Raw genomic sequence first — 18,133 nt, forward strand, 5'->3', positions numbered from 1 at the left:
AACTTGCTCGGCCATGCGACGCTACGCAGCTCAGGAGTGAAGGTGCGGCAGCCTGCGGTGGCCACCGGGACCCTTTGCTGATGTGGAGCCTGGCCTTGATGCCAGCGCACCGCCACCACAGGTAGCGCACGGTCTTGTCGTAGCGGCGCCGGGAGCGCGGGAGCGTTCTCCCACGGCCGTGGGATTTCTTGGCAGCTTCTTTCTTCTCGCGTGGGCGCCGGACGTGGTGGGTCGCGCCGGGGGGCCGCGCGTCTTGGCGCCAGGATGCCGTCTTGGGGCAGAGGTGGTGGAGGCGCTCCATGAGCCACGTCACCTGCAGCTGGCTTAGGGCGAGGCAGCGAGAGGGACAGCACAGGAGAGCCCCCTGCGGCACTGACAAGCTCGGCGATGTGGTCGAGCCAGTCCTCGTAGAGGTCGTCGACGGGGCGGTAGCGTAGGAGCTCGCGTGCCATGAGCAGTGCGGCCTGCGCGTCCGTGGGAGCGCGATGGGCGTGAGACGATGAGCTGGCCGGGGTCAGCGACGGAGTGGCGGTGCGACCGTCTCGGCACACCGAGGGGTGTAGCGAGGACGCTTGCTGCTCGTTCCCCGCCAGGCCGGTGACGGCGTTGGAGGCAGGCGACGGAGAACGACGGGAGCCGTCTGAACGGCGCGGGCGGCGAGGGCGGCCCGGCGCTCAGCGCGAGCTCAGCGAGTGTCCGCCATGGAGACGACGAAGCGACGGGACGCGGATCGACGGAAGGAAAGCTTCGGCGCTCCCCCTACCTGGCGCGCCAAATGTCGGATTTTGGGTTCTGGCAAAACCCTTGAGGTTTGAACACTGGGGTGCGCGCGAAGATCTCCTCCTACCTAATCACGCCCTCAACCTCGCCACAATCTCAAAGGCTACCTCGACGAACTCGCAACACAAGAGACACAAGATTTATACTGGTTCGGGCCACCATTGTGGTGTAATACCCTACTCCAGTGTGGTGTGGTGGATTGCCTCTTGGGCTGAGGATGAACAGTACAAGGGGAAGAACAGCCTCCTGAGGAGAGGTGCTCTTGTGCTCGGTGGGTGTGAGGATGGGTTGGATCTAGTCCAAGATGAGATGCCTCCTATTGTGGTGGCTAGTCCTATTTATAGAGGCCCTCGTCCTTTTCCCAAATATTGAGCGGGAAGGGAGCCAACAACGGCCAATTTGAAAGGGGACAGCTAGTACAAGCTATCCTGACTAAAGGTGGTCTTCGCCTGCCAAAGGCTCTGGTGGTGACGCCGTCTTGGGCTCCACGGTGACCTCCGTCCTGCCGTCCTGCTCATCTTGGTCTCGTTGCACCGATAAGGAAACCATTGCCTGATGCCTCGGTACTCCTCGCCTGCGCTTGCCCCCTTAGTACCAAAGAGGAAATGAGGACACTGTGCGCGCTGGTGCCCGCCTGACATTGGTCGTCATGGCTGACGTCGTAGGAACCTCACGAGGTTCGCCTCGCCTTGATCTCTCTGCCCCTCGTGAGCCAGCCTGATGAGGCCGCTCCCGAGGAGGTCTTGTGTTGTCCGCCTCACGAGGCTTGGCCCCTCGCGAGGGTCTTGAACGTTTGCTGGTGAAGACGGGCCGTACTGGGCCGCAGGCAGGCAAATCTGGGGACCCCCGTTCCTAGCACGCCGACACTGGCCTCCCGAGACTTTACAACTATGTCGTCGACGTAGGCCTCTGCGTTCCTCCTGAGCTGCTGGCCCAGTGTGATGTGCATCCATCGCTGGAAAGTTGCTCCGGCATTACGCAACCCAACCGGCATGCAGGTGTAGCAATACACCCCGCATGGGTGAAGAAGGTTGTCTTCCAAACGTCCTGCACCGCCATCTTGGTTTGGTGGTAGCCCGAGAAGGCATCCAGAAAGCACAGTAGGTTGCACTCGGCGGTGGAGTCGACGATCTGATCAATGCGCACAAGTGGGAAGGGGTCTTGGGGGCAAGCCTTGTTGAGGTTGGTGAAATCGACGCACATTCACTCCTTCCCACCTTTCTTGAGGACGATAACCGGGTTCGCCAGCAATTCCGGGTACCGCACCTCCGCCCCACCAAGCTTCTTGCAGTTTGCGTGTCTCTTGGACGATGAATGACTGCTTCTCCGCGGACTGCCGCCGCACCCTCTGCTTCACCGGGCGCACGTTAGGGCACACCCTCAGGGGATGCTCGATTATCCCCCTCGAGATTCCGACCAGATCCTTAGGCTCCCATGCGAACTCATTCTTGTTCTTGCGCAAGAAGCTGACCAACGCCTCCTCTTCATCTGGAGGGAGGCCGACACCTATGGTGAAGGTGGCGTCAGATGCCCCATCCTCATCAACCGGTACCTGCTTTGTCTTGGCGCGATCTTGGGATAACAGTTGCTTCTTCTTCGCTGGCGCACCCCAGGAGCCTCCGGGGCTCCCTCCTCATCTAGCCGCGCAGCCGCCGTGGCCCTGAAGGCGAGCTCGAGTGCCAACAAGGCTTCCTTGGTGTCCCCTGCCACAGTGAGGACGCCACTGCTCCCCGGCATCTTCATGAGATTGTAGGCAGGGTGAGTCGCCGCCATGAATTTGGCAAGGCCGGGTACCCGAGGATGGCATTGTACTGGAGGCCGATGTGGGCGATGTCGAAGTCGATAAGCTCCGAATAACTCAACCTCCCCAGTCTGCCTACTCGCCAATCTCTCGGCCTAGCTCGATGAATAGGAAGGAAACAAGACACATCAGTTTACCCAGGTTCGGGCCACCTTGCGCTGTAAAACCCTACTCCTGCTTTGTGGTGGATTGGCCTCGAGGGGCTGAGGATGAACTAGTACAGTGGGAGAACAACCACAGGAGGAGGAGTGTTCTTGTGCTCGAGTGAGCTGGTGAGTGTGAGGATGGAATGGATCCTATCCGGTCTCTTCCCTCTATGGTGGTGGCTAAGTCCTATTTATAGTGGCCTTGGTCCTCTTCCCAAATGAAAGGCGGGAAGGGATCCCACAACGGCCAAATTCGAAGGGGGACAGCTAGTATATGCTATCCTGACAAAAGTAGTCTTTGCCTGCAAAAACCTCTGGTCGTGACGCCGCGGTGGGCTCAGTGATGACCTCTATCCTACCGTCCTGGCGGTCTTGGTCTTGTTGCACCGGAATGGAAACCTTTGGCTAATTCCTCGGGACTCCGCGCCTGCGCTTGCCTCCTTAGCACCAAAGAGGGAACTGGTACACTGTGCCCTGGCATCCACCTGGCCTTGGTCGTCATGTCTCACGTCATCCGAACCTCACAGGTGAGGCTTGCATAGAAATCTTCGCTCCTCGTGGAGGTCTTGATGTCATCCGTCTCGCGAGGCTTGGCCCCTCGCGAGGGTCTTGAGTTGTTGATGCTGAAGCTGGGCCGTACCAGGCCGTCGATGGAGCCACGCTGTGGGCCGCAGGTAGGCAAGTCTGAGTACCCCCGTTCCCAGAACGCTGACACGGTGGACGACAGCAAGGCCTAGGAAGGGGATGACACTGAGTCAGGGAAGACGTGGCAGTGGATGCCCACGCGGAGAGGAGTACGAGGGTTGACTGGTTCAGCTGCGATGTGAGGTTGTCATTGCCGTAGAATAACAAGGGTTGTGGGTGAGTAGAGGGATGGCCTGGCCAGAGGTTGGAGTAGGAGGGGCGGTGAGGCCTGCGCGGCAGCACAGCCGGCCATGGGAGGCAGGAGCAGGCGGCACGACCCGCGATGGTTTGGGCGGCTGGAGCAAGAAGACCAGAAGTTGAAGAAGCATGACAGTCATTGGATGGACATCATACGGTCACCACAGCTAGAATCGTTTATATTGACTAAGTTGACAAAGCCCTGCGTCCACGTCAGCTTAGTAGGCCCACAAGTCAGCCTTCAAATATGGTGGGTCCTACCTAGCAGCGGGGGTATTCATTTTTTGTGTGTAATAAGGAGGCACTTCCTTGTGTGCGAAGATATAGGTGGTGGATCCGAGCTCTCAGTGGGGGGAATGTTTTTTTCGCGAAATACAGAGGCCCTTCCGGTGGGTCCCTACTGTTAGGTGGAGGAATCATTATTTTGTGTGTAATAAGGATGCACTTCCTTGCTGCAGCCGTGGACCGAGCTGTCGGCCTCTCCACGTACAGTCCTCTTCCGATGGAAGTCATTCCTTGACCACGTTGACCACGCCGCATCGAGAGCACCAAGGAGGGCACGACGGCGAGGCCTAGGAAGGGAATGACCAGGAGCGGGGGAAGACTCGGTAGTTGTTTCCCACGCGGAAGGGAGTACGAGCGTTTACTACTTCGGTTGCAGTGTGAGGCTGCTGTCGCCAGAGAATAACAGGGTGTCTGGGTGAGTAGAGGGATGGCTAGGCCAGCGATGGTAGTACGGTGGGGCAGTGAGGTGTGCGCGGGAACACAGCCGGCCACGGGAGGAGGGAGCAAGTAGTCCCACCGACGCTTGTTTGAGCGGCTGGAGCAGGAAGAGCAGAGATTGAAGAAGCACGACAGCCATCAGATGGACATCGAACAGTCACTGCTCTCGTGTGTTGACTAAGTTGACACGGCATTGCGTGCGCGTAAACCTTTTTTTAGGAAAGCGTACGCGTCAACCTATAGTAGGCGCACAAGTCAGCCTCAAATCTGTGGAAAACATCATACAACCCATCTGCCATTATTTCTAATAATTTACAGCCCATTTGCTAATTCTTAAGGATTTCTTTGGAGCCCATATTCTTTTTGTTAGCATTACAACCCATATTGTGGCCATGGTTAAAAAAAATTGCACATTTCGGTGCGGTCCCAACTGTTTTTAATCCTGAAATTTCGAGTCACATTCAAACTAATTTGAAAAAATAAAATTATATCAATATAAAATCCGAATAATTGTCCAAGCATAAAAATCAATGGAATTTCAAATCTCGAAATGGAAAAAAAATTGAAACTAATTGTCGGTTTGATGTGTTTTAAAAATGTACAACCCATTTCTCATTACTGATAGCCCATTTTCTGGGCAAGCCGAATGAAACTCTTCTCGTCTTGAAAGATTTGCAGCCCAGCAGGGCTGACAAAGCAAGTAGGCCTCAGTTGGATATTCTGCAAAAGAACAAAAAAACTGGGCTAGCCATTTTCAGAAAGAAAAGAACTACGGGGATGGTCTTGTGGTAAACATAAAATAAAAGGTTGGCTAGACAGGCCAAAGTGCCCCGCACAGCCAAGTTGACACCCTGCTTCCGTCTCAAAAACAAAAAGAATTGGGCGAGCTGCTGGGTCCCTGGTGTCAGCCGCTCGTTGTGCAATTTCGTCGTTTATTGACTGCATTGACAATGGCATGGGACCGAGATGTCAGAAATCCATTAGGAGGAACCATTTTTGCCTTGAAATAAGGAGGCACTAAGTTGCATACTGCCATGACCCTGGTGGGTCCCTGCTGTCATCCTCTCCATGTACAATCATCTCCTAATTGTGTACGCGTCAACCTAGTAGGCCCACAAGTCAGCCTCTAAATCCGTGGCGGAGAAATACAGTCCATTAAAAAATAGCCCATTCCATACGTTCAAACGGAAAGTTCAACATTCAGAGCAAAGTAACATGTCTGATCTAGATATAGAGTACTGAACTTCCATGTTGACGAGCATCATAGCCAAGTTAACTATCTACTCCCACTATGTCGGAGTAATTGGCCACGGGTATCCCGAAGACGGCAAGACAATATTTCAAGACATCGGGGCTAGCAAAGCCCCTCAGTCCGACTGCCCGGCTGCTCCTGCCGGCTCCCCATCCGACTGCTCTGCCTGGCCGGCTGCCGGCTGTCGACTGCACCAACTAGCCGGCTGCCGGCTTCAGCCCGACTCGACACCGACAAGACACCGACGAGACGGTCGTACCCGAGCACTATTCACGTGTCACCCCAGCCATCATGTATAGTGTCACTTGTCCCCTGGCACTATTTATGAAGTGACCTAGGGGACAAGCATGACACCCCACCATGCCTTGCCCATGCCACCACTTAGCTTACTTCCTAAGCTAGCCATGCCTATATATATGGGCACACATCCATCCATCCAAGGAGGAGGGACTCACTCTCACACACACTCACACGTGAGCACCCACATGCTACGGCCATGAGCTTGGCCGGCCACTAGCCTGCCACATACGAGGCACATACGAGGCCAGATGCCAGATGCCTATGGCACTGACCTCAGATACAGCTCCAGGAGCATCCTGTACCAGATATACTACAGATACACAGACATGCAGGAGTAGGGGTGTTATCTCTCCGGAGAGCCCCGAACCTGGGTAAACTAGCGCGTGCTACTCGCATACCCGCTCCCGGTCCTATCAGCAGCAGTCTTACCCTCACACTAAGCCCTTGTGGCATCTGTCGCCTCACACCCCCCGTGAGAATACCACGACGGTTGGCGCCCACCGTGGGGCGGTACTACTACTATGCTACCACGTTGTTGCTGGTTTTGCAGTCCGGGCGGGACCATCTTCGCCATCACCGCCGCGGCGTCGCGCCGTCTCTTCGGTAGCGCTCGGGGGCTCGACTTCGACCCGCCCCCCGAGCGGCCACGCGGGACAGGCGTCCTCGTCGTCGGCCTCGTCGCCTTCGTCACCACCACCGTTGCGACGCCGGCCGTCCGCGCGCGCGCCGCGCGTGGGGCCTCGCTTCGGTCGGCCATGTCCATCCACGCGTCGCTCGCGGCTGCTTCCCTCCGTGTTGCGCCTTGCTCCGGCCGAAACACCCATACACCATCTACGCAAGCTAGCTAGATGCAAGTGAGACAATGGTCAAACCGTGGTCAGACTATCCCCATACACTAGCCATAATTTTTCCCGATGCAAGTCAGACACTGCCCAGATATTGCCCATATAGATCCGAGACAACGCGTGTACAATAGTCAGATGTTGCCCGTACAATGGCTCGGCCCGACGCCCAGCCCCGTGCGGCCGTGCGTGCTGCCGCCGGCAACGCGTGGCCGTCGTCGCGCTCCCCGTGCTGGCGCTGCTCCTCGCCGGCGCCGGACCGCCTCCCAGCAACAGCTGCGGCCGCCGCCCATCTCGCTACGCGTGCTTGCTGCTCCAGCTCCGCGTCAACTGCCTGGTGCTTCGCCCGCCCGTGGTCGTCACCAGCTGCAGCTCCCACCTCCGGCATTTCTCCGCCACTTCTCCTGCCCATGAGGCTCCTCCAGAAGCCGTTGCCAGCACATGACCGGGCCCTGCTCGCGCGCTTCTTCCTCAACCTCCGGCCGCAGCAGGACGCGGCTGGCCCCGCGCCGGCTCCCTTCCCGATGCCGCCGGCCCGTGCTTCCCCATTGCGGCTTCGGCGGCTCCTCGCAGCCCCAGGCTCGCGCGCGCCTCCTCATCGCTCCAGCCGTCCCCGCGCGTCACTCCAACCGTCCGCGGCCGAGCGCGACCCTGCCGGCGCCGCTCGGCCCGCGCTGCTGCAGGTTGCCGCTACACCGCGCCGCCTGCGCCTGGCCACCTGCTCCGCCTCCGCGCCGACCCGGCCGCCTCTCGCTCTGATTGCGCCTAGTGGCACTGCTCCTCCCGTGCGGTCCCGGCCTCAGCCTCGAACGGGCTGTCCCGCGCCTTGCCGGCTTCCCCTGCGCCCGCCTGCACCGGCGGCAGCCTGCTCCATCTCCGCGCGCGGTCTCTGCTTCACCCAAGCCGGCCTCCGCCTCGCGGTCCTCTCCCCCGACGCTGGTGGTCGCCTCGCCTGCGAGCCCTGCTCCTCCCGCGCGGTCCCGGCCTCGGCCTCGAACGGGCTGTCCCGCGCCTTGCCGGCTTCCCCTGCGCCCGCCTGCACCGGCGGCAGCCTGCTCCACCTCCGCGCGCGGTCTCTGCTTCACCCAAGCCGGCCTCCGCCTCGCGGTCCTCTCCCCCGACGCTGGTGGTCGCCTCGCCCGCGAGCCCTGCTCCTCCCCGCGGCCGGCTTGTGCTTCGGCCGGCTTCCCGCGCGCCGGGCAGACGGCCCCGCCGCCTGCTCCGCTGCCGTCTTGTTGCCGCGTCCCGGCAGCTGGCTGGGCCGAATCCTTGTTGGCTGGCTCCCGGTGCCGCCTTGCGTTCGCTCCTCCGCGGCCGCGTCCCGCCTTGCCGAATCTGGCCTCCCCAACGCGCCGGCTTCCCGCGCTTGCCGCCTTGCCTGCGTCGCCTCACCACCGCCGTCTTCGCGCTGGTTTCCTCCTGCGCCGCATGCTCGGCCACGCCTGAGGTCGGCAGACTCCTGTCGTGGATCCGCCTGCCAGGTCTCCGGCTGCCCCACGCGAGGACAAGAAAAAAGTCAATGGACCGGCTGGAAGAAAGAAAAGGGCCGGCTGCTAGGCAAAAAATCCGACAGCCTCGCCGCCTGCCCGCGCCGGCTCCGGCTCCGACCTGACCGGCTCCCGAGCACCGCCACTCCCGCGCTGGCCACTGCTCCGCCCCTGCCGGGCCGCCTCGCCCGCCCGCCGGCTCCCGCGGGCCGGCTTCGCCTTGCCTCGGCCGCCTTGCCCCGCTAGCCGGCGTCCGCCCCGTCGCTCCTCCACGCGGCCGGGTGCTCCACGCCCGCCCGCCGGCTGCCGGCTGCGCCGCCTCCCGTCTTCCGGCTGCTGACCCGGTCCGCACTCGGCCGCCCCGCCGCCTGCCCGCGTGGCCGGCTCCTCGCCCCCGCCGGCTCTGCCCATCCACCTGGCTCCGCCTCCCTCGACCGGATTCGCCCGCCACCCGGCCTCCCGGCTCCGCCACCCGGCCGCCGGCTCCAGCACCCGGCTCGCCGCCCCACCACTGGCTGCGCCCGGCTGCCCGCCGTCGCCCCCGCACTCCGGCTTCCGCTGCGGCCGGTTGCTTGGGCAGAAGAGAATAGAAAAAGAAAGGATCCGGCTGAATGAAAAAGCAAAGGGCCGACTGCCCGCTAGCCGACTGGAAAAGAGTGGCCGGGTGCTTGAAAAAAAAGGAGAGAGAGAAAGAAGTCGGCTGGGACAAAGAGAAGAAAAGAAACACCCGTCCGGATGATTCGTTCGCCTGCTTAGCCACTCGGACGGTCAGTCGTGACCCACGCTGTCGGTAGTGCCAAGCCGGCTGGTCTGCCTCCTGCTCCGACGGCACACCCAGCGGGTGCGCTGACGCGCCCCCGCGAAGAAGAAGACAAAGTAGTCGCCGGGAGATCCGGCCCGACTGCTCAGCAGTCGGCCCGAATCTCGGGGGCTACACCCAGCGGGTGCGCTGACGCGCCCACGCGAAGAAGAAGAAGACAAAGTAGTCGCCGGGAGATCCGGCCCGACTGTTCAGCAGTCGGCCCGAATCTCGGGGGCTACACCCAGCGGGTGCGCTGACGCGCCCCCACGAGGAAAGAAGACAAAGTAGTCGCCGGGAGATCCGGCCCGACTGCTCAGCAGTTGGCCCGAATCTCGGGGGCTACACCCAGGGGTGCGCTGACGCGCCCCCGCGAGGAACGAAGACAAAGTAGTCGCCGGAAGATCTGGCCCGACTTCTCAGCAGTCGGCCCGAATCTCAGGGGCTACACCCAGTGGGTGCGCTGGCGCGCCCCCACGGAAGATCGCAGACAAGAGAAGAGTTTCGTCCGGCTGCCAGCAGCCGGCAGAAGAAGAAAAAGGGCGCTGCAAGACGCCTCGCCGCCTGGCCGGTCGAGCCTGACCGGCCGGGAACCCCCTTCGAGCACCCGGGGCTCGAAGGCAACACCCAGCGGGTGCGCCGGTGCGCTCCGCGAGCGTTGAGCCGCGCCGGCTGTCTTCGGCAAACTCCGCCTCGGCTACATGAAAACCAATGTGAGCTCCTCACCCGCATATTTTTTCACCGCGAGAGCACGGATAACCACGAGCGATGCTCGGGGGCTATCTCCGCATTTCATTACAGTTACATCACTGTTCGCCTCGGCGCCAGCCAGAGTTGGCCCGGGGGCTGGCCGCTTGGCCTGAGACGTTTGTTCCCGCAGACGGCTTAGTAGCATGCGTGGTACCAAAGGCCCACTCTTAGTCACAGACCGCAGAGCGGCTGTCCGGCTAGCAAGAGTGAACGCTGGAGGCCACCCACGCAAAAAACATCCGGGAAGAAAAACGGTTCGGGCCACCCGGCCGTTTTCGTTGTGAGTATCTACTCGGTTAAATTTGCTCCCAGAGTCTGAGTATTGTACACTCCACTCTGTGGCCCACTCTCAGCCACAGACCGCAGAGCGGCTATCCGGCAAGCGAGAGCAAGCCAAAGAGTGGAGGGAACATGAAAAAGATTGAAGGGGGCTCGGACGAAACCGAGTCGGCACCCTCTGCATAAAACTTGCAACGCTAAAAACAATCATTTGATATATCTACGTGGACTAACTTTGTCTTTTGCATGATCATTTCCATGAACACCTGCCAAAAAAAAACCTCCGCCCAACTTTGCCAAGTTGCTCGGAGGCTTGGGGGCTACTGTCGGAGTAATTGGCCACGGGTATCCCGAAGACGGCAAGACAATATTTCAAGACATCGGGGCTAGCAAAGCCCCTCAGTCCGACTGCCCGGCTGCTCTTGCCGGCTCCCCGTCCGACTGCTCTGCCTGGCCGGCTGCCGGCTGTCGACTGCACCAACTAGCCGGCTGCCGGCTTCAGCCCGACTCGACACCGACAAGACACCGACGAGACGGTCGTACCCGAGCACTATTCACGTGTCACCCCAGCCATCATGTATAGTGTCACTTGTCCCCTGGCACTATTTATGAAGTGACCTAGGGGACAAGCATGACACCCCACCATGCCTTGCCCATGCCACCACTTAGCTTACTTCCTAAGCTAGCCATGCCTATATATATGGGCACACATCCATCCATCCAAGGAGGAGGGACTCACTCTCACACACACTCACACGTGAGCACCCACATGCTACGGCCATGAGCTTGGCCGGCCACTAGCCTGCCACATACGAGGCGCATACGAGGCCAGATGCTAGATGCCTATGGCACTGGCCTCAGATACAGCTCCAGGAGCATCCTGTACCAGATATACTACAGATACACAGACATGCAGGAGTAGGGGTGTTATCTCTCCGGAGAGCCCCGAACCTGGGTAAACTAGCGCGTGCTACTCGCATACCCGCTCCCGGTCCTATCAGCAACAGTCTTACCCTCACACTAAGCCCTTGTGGCATCTGTCGCCTCACACCCCCCGTGAGAATACCACGACACACTAATACTCTAGTAGTGTACAAGTACTAACTTACTCTTAGCTTACCAGACGATGCCGGCAGCCATCTGCGGTACACGCTAAACGCCGGCACCGACGTCCTCCTCCTCTCCTTGGACTTGCCAGAGGTGCGATAGGGCGCGTTGCTCGCGCGTGTTGGCCCTTTCCATGCCGGCGTGGTCCAGTGAAGCTTCGGCTTCTAAGTGGGAAACCCACTTGACGAGCTGGTAGTAAAATTCAGCGTCGCGATCGCGTGCGTGCCCGACAGCCTCTAGGGCTATTTGCCAGGTGCCGACCTCCATGTAGTTAGCCCAGTTGCGGGCGCTCTGCTCGCAACTCAGAGCGTCGGTGCGCTGTTGCTCCATGCCCAGCTAGCGGTGATATGCTGCTCCTCCGCCAGGCAGTCGCGCTCCAACAAGTCCTCATACTCCGCATTGCCATCTAAAGACCGATAGAATGCCTCCTCCCTCCGTCTGCCTTCCGGTGAAAAACTGAACACTAGTTCCGGTGGTGACCGCCTTCGGCGTCGCCTATTGCGGACGGGTGGGAGCATGATGGGCATGGCAAGAGCGAGGGCAAGTGGCAAGCGACGTCGTGCCGGTGTGGGCTTATGAGGATAGGGTGAGTTGGTTGATGGTGCCACCGGAGAACACCAGGAACCAGTAATTATAGGCGGAAGGTAGGTGAACCAGCGTGTCGCGGGAAACGCAATGGTCATTGCGGTCATCGGAATTCAATGCATAAGCAGGCATGGCTTAGCGCGCCAGCTTGCCGTGGAAAAGTAGAAAAGTTGACATTATGACTGTGTCGTCCCGTCCTATGGTGCGTCCTGTCTGTGCTGGGTCGCACGTCGGCATGACGGTCAAACGAGTGCGCTCGATTCATCTAGATGAGGTACGTGCGTGATCCGCTAGTTAATCGCGTAGGATCGAGTCGGTCGGATAGTGTACGTGTAGGATTGCAATAACTGATGAACGTTCGCTGGGAGATAAGGCATTTGCGAACGTTTTTGCTAGCAGTTTCTTCAGATTCGCATGGCATTTTCTTCAGAACAGCATGTCAGTTTCTTCAGGTAGGCATTTGTATTCAAAAAACTGCCACCTTCGGATCTTGCGTTGCAACTAAAACTGCCAGGAGCATATTAATAGGCTAGCTAGTGATCGATCAGTAACTTGTAAAGACTGAGTGAACAGAAATAAGGAACTGCTAGTAACTTGTAAACACTGAGCACACAGAAATAAGGATCATGTTGTGCATAGTAGTAAGAGCCGATCCGTTTGAAATGTTCACATGAGACTCACAGGCCCGGCATTGTAATATGTTGACATTCGTAGCCCAAATTCACAACCAACTAGTACGATTCCCATACATAAGATCAACATGTTAATGCATCTCAATGATTCACAGATCATATACAAATATGTAGCGCCAAAAGCAAAGATCTAGAAAAAACATCAGTTCTTGCTACTAACATGGATGCTTCTCTGGGCCAACATTCAGTACAGAGTGAAAAGGAAAATTTGTTGTGAAGTCTACAATTCCTCTTGCAAACGTAAGTGGTTTCACCAACAGCTAGAACCATGGGAATGAACCACACATGATGGAGGAACATCCACTACAATATGATTTGGTCTTCTCTCGATTACACAGCGAGACTATTTTCGAAATACAAACTTTAACTTAGGCAAAACGATGCCCATTGTATAATCAGACCAAAGCAATGAAGCATTTAGTGTTGACCAATAAATAGTACAATACTACTTTTGTGCAGTCCATGAAGTGACTATCCAATCTTTCTGTGTCTATTTTCAAATGGCACTGCATGCAGTGACTATACTATTCTCTTGTGCAGTTCGACCAAAATTGAGGTCACTTTGTTTGTTTGCCAAATAGCAACGGGCAGACATGTGTCTGCACAAATATCAAGCAGCTAGTAAACATATACCCCACCTTGTATTTTCGGTTTAAACACGTCTCTTCTAGTCGTTTCTACTTAGCATCTGTCATGTTTTTCCCTGGACAATTTTGAACTGAATTGATTTGCTGGTATAGAGCAGAAATATAGCGCCTATTCTTCATCAGACCAAGGATATCCATGTTCACAGTGATGGAAGAGGTGAAATCGATACAACCAAAATTGAGCATCCAATCATTGAATCATGTCCTGCACCTCCAATGTAGGTCCACCCTGCCAATAAATTCACATGCAAACCACTAATATTACTATCTAATGACAGTACAAAAAGAGTAGCAAGATAGTAGCAAACCATGTACCTTTGTAATGAACAACTCATAGTGCCACCAATTGGATATAACGGTTTGGAAGAAAACATGCTCCTAATGTTGAACTATTTGGACTTTTTGTGCAGTTCCACTAAAATCGAGCATTCCTGTTTGCACAGATATTGAAAGTGTGATTACTATAAAAGTGGCACTCGTTGAAGCATAGACTCACAAATATAAGCATTCCAATTTCTTACTGGGAGAAGATAGCAGGACTGTTTCTAACCACCTTTTTGAAGGAATAAATATGGCAACAGCGGCTGATGTCAGGAAGGCATACATAGTATTTTTTGAAAGATTGAGCCATTCCCGACCTTTCCTCTTCTTTTAAGCATATTTTGTGCAGTTCAACTAAAATAAAACGCCATCACCACCTTGATAATTCAGTGACACTGTACAAAAAGCAATGACTTACCATTACATCATGATGTCAGGTATGTAATCGACAGACATTAGAGACAAACATGCAGATCTCCGCTGATAACATAATGAACATTAATTTTAACAAAGGTGTGACTAGCTTTACCGGCATAATTGAGTGAACTCTACACCCTCTGTTCCTTAATATAAGACGTTTTCGCAGTTCAATTTAAAGTACCCAAACGTCTAGTATTTAGAAAAACAACTAGTAGTTTTCTTGAGCACATATATGGGAAAGCTTGCACACCTTATATATGTCCATATGCTAATGCAACACCATTCGAATAGTACAAATATAAACTAATCCAGTGGCTAGTGCAACAATAGAGTAGTTTTTTATTATGGGGTACAGTACAATGGTTTTACTGAACAGATTTCCATAAGCTAGCACTGGAAGATTTCTATAAGCATTAACTATACAAAATGTAAAGGTAACAAGTTTTAGCATTGGTATACTAGCTGTGCAACAGCATTAAACCAAACAAAAGTCTGAAGGTAACTAGCATTATTAACTAATGACAGTATAAAAAATTGCAAACCATGTACCTTCAAGGTAAATATCATTTCAAACTCGAGGGGACTTGAAAAATTGCCATCCCAATATTGATAATCGATCAAACATAAAAACTTGATCAACCGAATCAAGAAAACAGCCGGAGGAGGAGGTGCCCACTCTTGACCTTTCCTCTTCTCTTCAAATTTTTTTGTGTAGTTTAACCAAAATAAAATTACATCAGCGCCTTGGCATTTTGGTGACACTGTACAAAAAATTGACTTATCTCATGAAAGTGAGGTATGTAATCTATAAGCATTAACAGTGCAAAAATCTGAAGGTAGTAACAAGTTTCATCGTTGGTATACTGGCTGTGCAACAACATTTGAATGCCTTAGCTGAAAAATCTTTAATACATCCACAATCAACAGCTAACCCTGAAATAATCCAGCGACATTAAATGGCATTAAATTTATCGGTGGCATTAGACTGAGTGCGGCATTAGTTAAATGTGGCATCACTTTAGCAGTAGCATTGCTTGACTTTACCGCTGGTGTTATACTAACAATAAAAAAGTGGCAATAAGAGCATGGGAGGCCCATTCGGACAGTGGGAGCACCAGTACGATGTACCTCCACGGACGCATAGAGTGGTGAGGGAGGGATGGTTGCCCAGAGCAACAAATATCTAGGCAGCATATGTGGATTACGTCCCATTTTTGTTCTCTTTATCCACCTTTTTCCTATATGAGGACAAGAAACCGATCGACCTAGTCATTCTCTATTGCGTTGTCATGCCTTTCTACCCTTTTTCAACCAAGAGACACGAGACTCGTTCCTTAGGTACTGATTTTCCCCTTTTCAACCTAGATGCGGGTTCGATACCTAGTCTCTTCGATAGTACTTTCTCCCTTCCTTTCCTTATTCAACCCAGACATGGATTAGTCTACATTAAGTAGGGTTTCCTTTAATAGTGCAAATTAAGGTTTTGGTTTGCGTGACCAGCAGAGCAGAGGATAGCAAATTGGGGAGATGGCGGAGTGGAAAAAGATCCACATGCAGCGACGTGGCAGATGGGGCAATAGAACAAGGGTATGGTTCGAAAAGAGGTAGCATACCTGAGGGTCCGCGGGAAGTGCCTTCGCTCTTGGTCGTAATCCTCCGCACACACTACAGCAACGAGCTTGCGGACGGAGGCCATCCTGCACAGGCGCTAGGTCTGAGAGGACAGCCTTGTCGTCAGTGCGTGACCTCGCTCGCCCACGACGAGTGCGTCAACGCTGCACGTCCTTTTCTTCCCCGGCGGATATGTGACCACCAGTGAGGAGGGAGAGAGAGGGGCGCCACCGTCTTTTTTAATCTGGAGAGAGGGTGATAGTGTGAGAAGCAAGTGGGCAACCCATAGCAAGCAAGCGCCGAAGCTCCAGCCTATAGACCTTTTTTGATACTAGTACTAGAGGTGGAGTAGTGGTAGAGTAGTTTATATTTTCTCTGCATACAGTACCAGTTAGTCGTGCTTCAAAACTGAACGGCACGCCATTAAAAATAAAGTTGAGAAATAATGCAATGATGTCGCTTGAAGCTACGTCGGTATTTCCCCAAAGAGGAAGGGATGATGCAGCACATCGGCGGTAGGTATTTCCTTCAGAAATGAAACCAAGGTTATCAAACCAGTAGGAGAACCAAGCAACACAACGTAAACAGCCCCTGCACACAAATAACAACACCTCGCAACCCGACGTGTTAAAGGGGTTGTCAATCCCTTTCAGGGTACGTCGCCAGAAATTGCGTGTTGACGGGAGAAAGTTGTAATAGATTGAAATAATAGATCGCAAATAAAATAAAGTGTAGCAAAGTATTTTTATATTTTTGGTTTAATATATCTTAACAAAAAGTGCAAATAAAATAAATCGCAAAGCAAATATATGAGGAAGAAGACCCGGGGGCCGTAGGTTTCACTAGTGGCTTCTCTCGAGAAAAATAGCAAACAGTGGGTAAACAAATTACTGTTGGGCAATTGATAGAACTTAAAATAATTATGACGATATCCAGGCAATGCTCATTACATAGGCATCACGTCCAAGATTAGTAGACCGACTCCTGCCTGCATCTACTACTATTACTCCACACATCGACCGCTATCCAGCATGCATCTAGTGTATTAAGTTCACGAAAAAACGGAGTAATGCAATAAGAACAATGACATGATGTAGACAATATCCGTTTATCTATATGGCGGTAGATATAGATCTCGTCTTTTTATCCTTAGTAACAGCGATACATACGTGTCGGTTCCCTTTCTGTCACTAGGACCGAGCACCGTAAGATCGAACCCACTACTGGGCACCTCTTCCCATTGCAAGATAAATAGTTCAAGTTGGCCAAACAAAACCCAAATATCGGAGAAGAAATACAAGGCTATAAGAGATCAAAGGAACTCAAATAACTTCCATGGAAATAAAAAGATATGACTGATCATAAACTCGAAGTTCATCAGATCCCAACAGACACACCGCAAAAGAGTTACATCATATGGATCTCCAAGAGACCATTGTATTGAGAATTCAGCGAGAGAGAGAAAGCCATCTAGCTACTAACTACGGACCCGAAGGTCTATAAGGAACTACTCACGCATCATCGGAGAGGCACCAATGGAGGTGGTGAACCCCATTCGAGATGCTGTCTAGATTGGATCTGGTGGTTCTGGACTCTGCGGCGGCTGGATGAATATTTCGTCGACTCCTCTAGGGTTCTAGTATTTTTGGGGTATTTATAGAGCAAAGAGGCGGTCCGTGGGGCACCCGAGGTGGGCACAACCCACCAGGGGGCGCCTGGGCCTCCTGGCGCCCCCTGGTGGGTTGTGCCCCCCTCGGTGCACCCCCAGGTGCAACCAGGGCCCATTGCCTTCCTTTTGGCCCAAAAAAATCATCGTGGAGTTTCATGGAATTTGACTTCATTTGATATTGATTTCCTGTGATGTAAAAAACACGGAAAAAACAGCAACTGGCACTTGGCACTATGTGTCGGCGTCCTGGGAACGGGGGTCCCCAGACTTGCATGTCTGCGGCCCACGGCGTGGCTAAGCCAGCAGGCCGTACGTCCCATCTTCATCAACAAGGCATCCAAGACCCTCGCGAGGGGCCAGGCCTCGCTAGGCGGACGACGCAAGACCTCCTCAGGAGCGGCCTAGTCAGGCAGGCTCACGAGGAGCAGAGATATCAAGGCGGGGCAAACCTCACGAGGCTCTCGTGACGTGAGCCATGACGATCGACACCAGGCGGGCGCCAGGCGGGCGCCAGAGCGCGCAGCGTCCTTGTTTCCTCTTTGGTGCTAAGGAGGCCAGCGTAGGCGAGGAGTACCGAGGCATCAGGCAAAGGTTGCTATATCGGTGCAACGAGACCAAGCCCAGGAGGACGGCAAGACGGAGGTCATCGTGGAGCCCAAGACGGCGTCACCACCAGAGCCTTTTGCAGGCGAAGACCACTTTTGTCAGGATAGCTTGTACTAGGTGCCCCCCTTCAAATTTGCCCGCCGTTGTTGGCTCCGTTCCCGCTCAATATTTGGGAAGAGGACCAGGGCCTATATAAGTAGAACTAGCCACCACAGTAGGGGGATCGAGCAGTTCATCCAGCTCTCACCCGCTAAGTCACCAAGCACAAGAACACCTCAACCTCAGGAGGCTGTTCTTCTCTCTGTAATGTTCATCATCAGCCCAAGAGGCAATCCACCACCACCACACTGGAGTAGGGTATTACACCACAACGGTGGCCCGAACCAGTATAAATCCCGTGTCTCTTTGTGTTGCGAGTCGGTCGAGTTCGTCCG

Source organism: Aegilops tauschii, chromosome 3, assembly GCF_002575655.3.
Source record: "Aegilops tauschii subsp. strangulata cultivar AL8/78 chromosome 3, Aet v6.0, whole genome shotgun sequence".
Taxonomy (NCBI): domain Eukaryota; kingdom Viridiplantae; phylum Streptophyta; class Magnoliopsida; order Poales; family Poaceae; genus Aegilops; species Aegilops tauschii.